We start from the raw sequence: 8,704 nt of genomic DNA, 5'->3' as shown, positions 1-8,704 counted from the left end.
TGCTGTGAATTTGGATCTCACCCTCTTGGGTAATTACAGTAGAGGAGGGTGTCAAGTGAAGAAATGGGATGATATTCACTCTTCTATGGTGTTCAGAATAATTTTTTATGAAAGTATATTATTTACAGTCCATAGCTATCATGGGTGAAGTATATAATTAATTGCTTCACACTCAAATTCTCTCAAGAATTTTTGAATTTCTCTTGTATTTTCTAGAGGAACCAAGTGTAATTGAAACCACAAATGCCTTTAAGGAGAAAGCTGATAAATAAGGCAGAGAATATGATTGATGAAATCTGTCAGCAGTGGTTGTTAAAGGAACTCATTTAAAGAAACAGATACATGTTTATTACTTAATAAAAAAGATTGAATGAATGAATGAATTTGAATGAATATAAACACGTTTTAAAATGCCAGATAAGAGCTACAATTAATAAAATGTATTCTTTGCTAATCTATACATGTGTCTGTGTATATGCACTTTACCAATAATTGTTACTAGATACCACATTTGAAAAGTATTCTTTCATATTTTTAGTTTAGATTAGCGTACATTCAATTACATTCACCTTGAGGACTTGGTACATATATTTATTGAATCTTAATTTTATTTCCCTCTTACCTGCTCACCCTCCTATTACCCTTTATTCCCAAATTCCCTTTCCAATTCTAGCCACACTTGGTGGTTCACATCTCTAACCTCAGAACTCTGGGAGGTTGAGGCAGGAGGATTACAGTTTTACATTTTATCTAGACCCTATTTCAAAAATGTGAAAAAGGCTAGAGACATAGTTCAGTGCAAAGGACCTGGGATTAGGCCTTAGTACTGAAAAGAAAAAGTCATTGATTTATAACCAGCTATTTGAAACATATTAATAACAAAAAGTCATCAAATATGTTTTCAAAATTTGAGCAAAAGACATTTTTTCAACTGAATAATAGAACTCAAGCCAGTTATCTTCTTTATTACAAACATATAAGGGATTGAATATTAAATTGCTTTTGATAACTTAATTATATCAATTTCACTTTCTGTTTATTCATCACATCACAATCTCATATGTTCATTTTTAGAAGGCTAATGGGAGAAAAGGCTGGGAGCGTTTTTTTGCTTGGGTGGGTTTTTGGTTTTTGTTTGTCAGTTCTATATAGGTTAAGTCCACAGGACCATTCAATACATTGAGACTTTTTATTTCAAATATACTGTTTTTCTAGTGATACTCATAAGACTTGAGAGTGTAGAAGATTTTAAAAAGTATCTGATTGTGGTTTGGTATACAATCTAGTGGTAGAGCATTTGCCCAATATGTGCAAGGTCCTCAATTCAGTTTCCTGGGCTGTAAAACCTTACAATAATATCTGACTTAGAGTGACAAGTAGCAAAGAAACTTGTATGAATTGCAACTGAATGATGAGCTTTTTCTGAGTAAATGTATTTGCCATCAAACTGTCAAAAAATTGAATTTATTATTCCACCTTGCTGGTAGAAAAACTTATGTGCCCCCTGTGGAATCAACTAGATCTTGATTTATAACCAGCTATTTGAAACATATTAATAACAGAAAAAATTGCCAAATATGTTTTCCAAATCTGAGCAAAAGACATTTTTCAACTGAATAATAAAACTCAAGCCAGTTATCTTCTTTATGACAAACACATAAGGAATAGAATGTTAAATTGTTCTTAATAACTTAATTATATCAATTTCTTTTTCTGTTTATTCACATCACATTCTCATATGTTCATTTTTAGAAGCCTAACGATAGAAAATATAGTCTTACTCTCCCCCAACAGTTGTTTTGGCTACCAACTATAGAATTTATTTTAGCTATCTTATCTATGATTTTAATATAATCACCTCAAGCTTTATAGAGTAGATGTAGTATTGTATATATAATAAGCTATTATTGCTTCTGAAATTAATTTTTTTCTGGGTGCCCTGTACCAGTTCAATATACGAAGTGGATGAAGCCAGCTTCTATTCCATCTTCCAGTTCCAAAAAATCTGTTTAATATATTGTCCTCTGATAGAGGAAGTTTTAGATATTAACCAGAGAAAGATCTTTCTTTCTTTCTTTTTTTTGTGGAACTGGGGATTGAACTCAGGCCCTTACGCTTGCCAAGGAAGCGCTTATTCCACTGAGCCATCTCCCTGGCCCCAGAAGTTTTAGATATTAAGCTCATAAGAACAGATACTACACTTGATCTTAGCCAAAAGGCCAAGAAGGAATGAAATTTAAATTTAATTTTTTAATCTTTTATTTAGTTGGTACAGGGTCTCACTATACAGCTCAGACACATGGTGATACTCCTGTCTCAGCCTCCCTGGTGCTGGGACTACAGACGTGTGCCACCACCTCTGGTTTCCTGGTTGGCATGGCATATAGAATCAGGATTCCAACCTGGGTCCTTGTACTTGCCAAGCAAGTGTTTAGAATACTGAGATATCTCCCCAGTCCCCCTTAAATTTAAATTTAGAATGTATTTCCCTGCATTGTAGTCAAAGTTTGAAAAGAAACAATTAATACAGAGCACTTTATTATTTATTTATTTATTTATTTATTTATTTATTTATTTCCCAGTACTGGGGATTGAACTCAGGACTTTACACCTGCCAAACAAGTACTTATTCTCCTGAGCTATCTTCCCAGCCCTAGGCCACATAATTTATGGGATTATTTTATAATATTCATCCCAAGAGTCAAATGCAAAAATGTTCAGGAGATCTGCCCACAATAGAGACCTGAAGAGTCCATCTGGGGTCTGGATCCCAAGATTGTATCCTGCACAAGTCTAACTAAAGACTTAGAGCCCATGGCAATGCCTCCACACACCCAACTGGGGGCCTGGAGCCCTCAACTACCTCTCATGCAAGTCTGAATCAAGTCTGAATTAAGAAGGCCTAGAGGTCAGTGATGGGAGCTAGAAAGTCTGTTCCAGGGGGATGAATGACCTGTGACATCAGGCTGAGGATCTGCCCTGGAACCTGGAAGTGATGCTCAAGGTAAGAGTCAGAGTTCCTCCCTACACACACACATCAAGAGAACAGCAGTCATTCTCAGTGACAGCAAGGTCCCAAGCTCCTCTATTGATAAAAGCAGCAGAATTCATATCTGGAAAACCAGCATGACCAGCTTCTTCAGGAGACTCAATAATATGCCTCTTCCTCTCCATTCCTCCTTCTTATGCTGTTAGCAACACTCCCCAGGTGAACCATCAACACCCAGCACCACACTGACTCAGTTCAGCTAGGTGTTACAAGTTGATCATTACTCAACCCACCACACACTGTATTAAAAAAAGTTCACAGTAATATTTTAATAGTACATATCCAATACATTTATTTAAATATTAAGCTTGGGGGGCTGGGGAGATGGCTCAGAGGAATAAGCTCTTCCCTGGCAAGCGCGAGGGCCTGAGTTCAATCCCCAGTTCCACCAAAAAAATAATAAATAAATAAATAAATAAATAAATAAATAAAATAAATGTTAAACTTGTTTAAACTACTTCCTTTTTAAGACTTGTGTTGCTAGCTATACACATAAACCTATGTTATGGGCATAGGAATTGGCAATTATTTTAATATTCTTGATCACAGAAGGAAAATTATAGGACTACATAGTAAAGACATTTTTAAGACATTTTGTTCAAATTCCCGAATTGCTTTCTGAAAGTGTTTTCAATCAATAATTCTACTAGCTTCACACTTGAGTGACAGTCTCCTTAGTATCTCACCTGCATTTTTTGATCCTACTTTAAAGGTGATATTATTAATTTGAAAAATGAAAACTGGATTTTTAATAATGATTTAAATCTATGTTTACCATTGTTAGTAAGGTTAATTTATCTTGGTCATTACTTGTATATGGAGAAGATTTTATCTTTCATTGTCTTACTCCAAAGTTAGGCTACCCTACAGATGTTGAACTTGCCAGCCCTACAATTGAGAAATTCTCCATAAAATCAAGCTCACTCCCCCTCTATCTTTGTTGTGTCTCTTTCTGTCTGTCTGTCTCTGTCTTTCTGTCTTTCTGTGTGTCTCTCTCTGTCTCTTTCCCTCTCTCTTTCTGTCTCTCTCTCCCTGCTTCTCTCTTTCCCTCCTCCCTTTCTCTCCCTCCCTCACTGTTACCCTTCCCCTCACCCTCTCTCTCTCTCTCATTTCTCTACTTCTAGAGTTGTACTAATATAACAAAGTTTGAGAGTCATGACCTTCACTAGTAGATGATCATATACTTTCATGAAGAGTCACAGGATAATCATACATCATCAGTTGGTCTGCTGTCTCTACTCAATATGTACATAAATGAGTCATAAAATATAGCTATTCCCATATGTATGTGTGTTTTATGTAGGAATAGCTTCCAAGATTTCCCTATCTTTTTTGTTTTTTTAATGTATTTGGTACAGGGTCTCACTATGCAGGTTGGACTCATAGTAATCTTCCTATTTTCAGTCTCCCCAGTACTGGGTGTATAGGCATGCACCACCACTCCCCATCTTGGCAGCTGGCTCAGCATGTCCCAGGGCAGGGCTGGTGCAGCATGTTGGTGCCAGGATACCCCTATCTTGAAGTGTACTTGACTCATCATGAGTGATGACATGAAAGAGGTCATACTACAATATCAAAATTTTCTACAGGATGCAGTACTGAGACTATGAAGGAGTGGTTCAAGTGTTCAGTCAGAAAGTAGCAGAAAACATTGTTCTAATCATCATATGTTTAAAATTGTACAATAAATATGTGTCTTTATTGACTCTTTGTAAAATGGAATTTCTTTGCATTTAGGAATAGCACAAAAATCAAAGTATATTACCAGCGAAACATACTTTTTCCTCTTTTGATATAAATTATGCAAATATAAAATATATTAAATGCCCTTTATTGAAAAAATTGTATGTTGCAGGCAGTCGAGTTAGACAGAAATATTATAGGCAGGCAGACAGGGCCAGGCCTTTGAAGGAGACAGCACAATAGACAAAGATAACTTGCAATTTTGGGAGGGACTGATGCTCCTGCTGTGAACCAGACCTAAAGAGCAAACAAATGCTAACCTCCCTAAAGATTAGCATCCCGAATTGATCATTACCCTGAGAAAGCCAGAAAGAATCCTTATCTGATGGCTACCAGATAACGTCCTGTTTTACATTCATGCTCCCCTTGCTACATGACTCCCTTCCCCATTTGGTCCCAGACTTAATCAGTTTTACCTCAGCAATGGTGCTTGTAATCTCATTGATTGACCTTAGTTTTTGTCCCACCCCACATCCACAGAAGCAAGTTTCCTGTTTCTCCACCTTAGCCCTGAATGGTTTTACCTATAAAAGTCCCTGGAAGAGACAGCTTCTAGGGAACAACCCTCTTGGGGCTTCCCTACTGTCCCTCTCTCACAGGAGCTTTCTTTCCCTCAATAAATATATTCTGTTCATAACCTCTGTTTTTTTTTTTTTTTTAAATTCATTCTTTGTTTTTAGAGAATGTGAACTCATGCAGGTCAGGTTGGGAGATCATTTTTCCCTATGCCATTTGGAGGCTCCCTAGGTCATTTGGAGGTCACCTACTGGAGATCAGTTTTTCTCCCTGTATCATTATGAAATGAAAAACTAAAATATTTTTGCTTTAAATTGTAATTATGTTCAAGAATATGATTGCTGAGAGATGAAAAGCTTAACAAAGAGAACAACTCTCAAAACGTCATAAAATGAATTTACATCAGTTTAATAATTTTGATAGGGGTTTAATAGCTTTCTATACTTAAAGATGTATATATCAGTTAGAATTTCACAGTATGTGTTTTGTGTTGATTTCTTTTTATACTAAAAAAAATTCATTTTCACATTAGATTTTGTATTTGTAATTTTATTTATCTTTCTTGTGTTTCTTAAATAGCCGCTGAGCTATGCAGCCTTCCTGCCTTGCAGCCTGAAATCCACCTTTGCTCAGAAGTCTGTTTTTCATAGCCTGTGAACCCAGAATTACCCGGAGCACCCACTCTTCTGTGGTCAGTAGAGAGTGTAGGACCCCAGCGAACTACCTCAGGCTGCATAGAATTCTTGTGACTGTTCGGCTGTACATCCAAACAACTGCTCTAATCAGAGGCTATTTATACTCTTGAGATGAATAGTAAATACTTATATGTTTGAGTGGAGAAATGCATGCTGGAGAATTAGCTGGTCAGTCTATATCTGTTAATAGCCCTTCATGAAGTGGGATGTTTTCCACTCCCATGATAATACTTCTGGCCTGGCAGTGGTACTGATCCACAGTCTCCTGGGGCAGAGACACAAAGCTCCAACAAACCTTCCGGGCCACAGCTGTCCTTATGTATCACAAGGAAACGCAGCTTTAAAATCTTTTTTCTCAAAATGGAATCTGAAAGGCACAATAGATCCTGGTAGAAGGAAATGAGCTTATTAAAAAGGAAAGAGTTACTGAGTTGAGGAGCAGGACAGGAGAGGGAGTAGGGGAGGGAAAGAGATTTATCTGTGTATGTAAACAGAATGGTTTGGATGACTGGATGGTGCATTTCTGCCAGCCTATGGAAAGGAGCAGATAATGCTTAATTTGTTTTGTCTCCTTTTTTCAATTGTTTCTCCTTTTTCTCCTCTTAATTTTTATGTATTTCTTTCTTTATTCTCCCAATTTTGCATGCATATATCTGGTAATATGAATAACTTGTTGGAAGACAACATATGAATTACAACAAATACTGTAAAATTCATATTACTTTGTTAAGTGAAATTCTGTATCACTTGTAATTTTTCTGTTTTAATACTATGTTGTACTTTCTTTAAAAAAATTAAAAAGTCTTTTCTGTCTTCAGGCTTTATCATGAATCAGAATTGAACAACTATGAGGAGTTGCTTCACTGGATCACTGTGCCCTACTGTTTCTTATTCCTTAAGTCCAGGGTGAGCTCATAGTTTGATTTCATATGCCAGAACCACTGTACAACGCCTTCTCCCATGTTCTGCTCTCTGAAGCCTGTGTCTCAGGCTGCTGCTAAACTTATATAAATAGAACGTAATTCATAATAAAAATTTTTGACCAATGGCTCACTTTATAGGGAAAACTAAATATTTTCAGGGAATGAAAGCAAGTAGGAATAACAAATGAAAGAAAATGTACAGTTAGTAAAGTTTACAGTGAGATTGGGATTTTGTTGTAGGAAAAAATCTATACATGTGCACATATATTTATTATAAGTACAATTTTCTTTTACTTATCCGTGTCTGTATTTGTATTCTTTGCTTTCAGGTAGGGTCCTGTGGTTGCCCAAAGCACATCTGCAATAGGATAAAGGTAAAATGTAGATTTATACCTAAATTTAAAACAAAACTGAAGAAAGAGTTTTGAACCACTGGAAGAAATATTCTTGTTCAGTATAAATGCATCTCTCACACAATTATTCTCATGCAACCCTCTCGCTTGCTACTCCAACATACTGAGGAACAGAGTACACTCTAAAATTCCCAGCACAAAAGAGTTGAAATTGATGAAAGATGTTTTCTCTTTAAATTAGGAAGAGCTGAGGACAATTTCAGAGCTCTTGGGAAGCAGCTCTCAAGGGAAACACAAACACAAAGCTCAGTGTCTGTGCCGAACTCCACAGGAAGCTGAAGGTCCTGAGCATAGCCCTGTTCTCCCTGAAAAACAAAAGATGAGTGTCAAATTACAGTGATTTAGGCTATTTAATAATTTCCTAATGGCAGAATATAATTCGCAGGCATCTGCACAGTACAGTGAGGTTAATGATTCAATTGCATTTTGATTGTGAGGGAACCTTAATCTCTACAATCTTTAAAAGACTAAATGAGCCAGTATGTACTGCATGTTCAATGTTGTCAGTGCCCATAATTCCAGAGAAGCATACTGTTTCATCAAGTCTTTTGTTTACCATGTAAATTATTTTACTACAGTGGTTTAGGAAAAATGAATATGAAATGCTAAGTTGCAAATTCCTTGACACAAATTTAGTAAAAGCTTAATTTTCCTCCAGGGGGCTGGATTATGATGGAAATTTCCTCTGTACACCCCAAAATTGTGTATGAATACACTTCATTGACTAGAGATTGCCCTGACCAATCCACAACTCCTAATAAAAGAGTTCCCAAGCCCATAATGAGCAGATCTTCCAACAGTATCAGATTTTATTAAGCATATAAATTCCTAATCCTCAGAAGCAATAGAAAAATGGCAACTTTGGATGTATAGCAAAGTTTAGAAAGCAACAGGGTGCCAAAGAAAATTATTCCTCTATGTCATTTACTTCACACCTTTCTGTGCTTGCCTTCAAATGACAGGGCTCTCTGCATGGGAAGAGAAGGATTCTTTGCACACTCACTTCAGAGTTTCGTCTGAATGTGAATGCTCCAGCTCCATGTGCTTCCACGAAGAGACTGTATAGGATTAACCTTCACCTGTATTGTTGCTGAAGACAATAGAACAAAATCTTCTCCAACATAAGCAACAAACAGTGCAGTGACCTCATTTACTTTGCTACTGATCTCTAAAGTGTGATGAATTAGATGTTTATGAGCAATTTTGCAGCACAAGCAACACTGAGAGAGCAACTACCTATGTATTTTTTTACCAGGCTAAAAATCTGTGACTGATGTCATTAAAGCTGAACTACTCCTTTTTCCTGGACAGTAGAGATGGAAGAAAGTCATTGGATGAAAATCCAAGATCAGAGTAAGTGACCAC

The 8,704-nt window shown here is 36.5% G+C and overlaps 1 pseudogene; it reads right to left on the bottom strand.

Moving 5' to 3' along the window:
• Positions 1-2,125: 2,125 nt before the first annotated feature.
• On the bottom strand, positions 2,126-2,231 carry LOC111816795 (annotated as a pseudogene).
• Between the last annotated feature and the right edge of the window lie 6,473 nt (positions 2,232-8,704).

Source organism: Octodon degus, unplaced genomic scaffold, assembly GCF_000260255.1.
Source record: "Octodon degus isolate 3935 unplaced genomic scaffold, OctDeg1.0 scaffold00040, whole genome shotgun sequence".
NCBI classification, from domain to species: Eukaryota; Metazoa; Chordata; class Mammalia; order Rodentia; family Octodontidae; genus Octodon; species Octodon degus.
The sequence above is the reverse complement of the archived record's forward strand: the minus strand, read 5'-3'. Positions and strand labels throughout refer to the sequence as shown.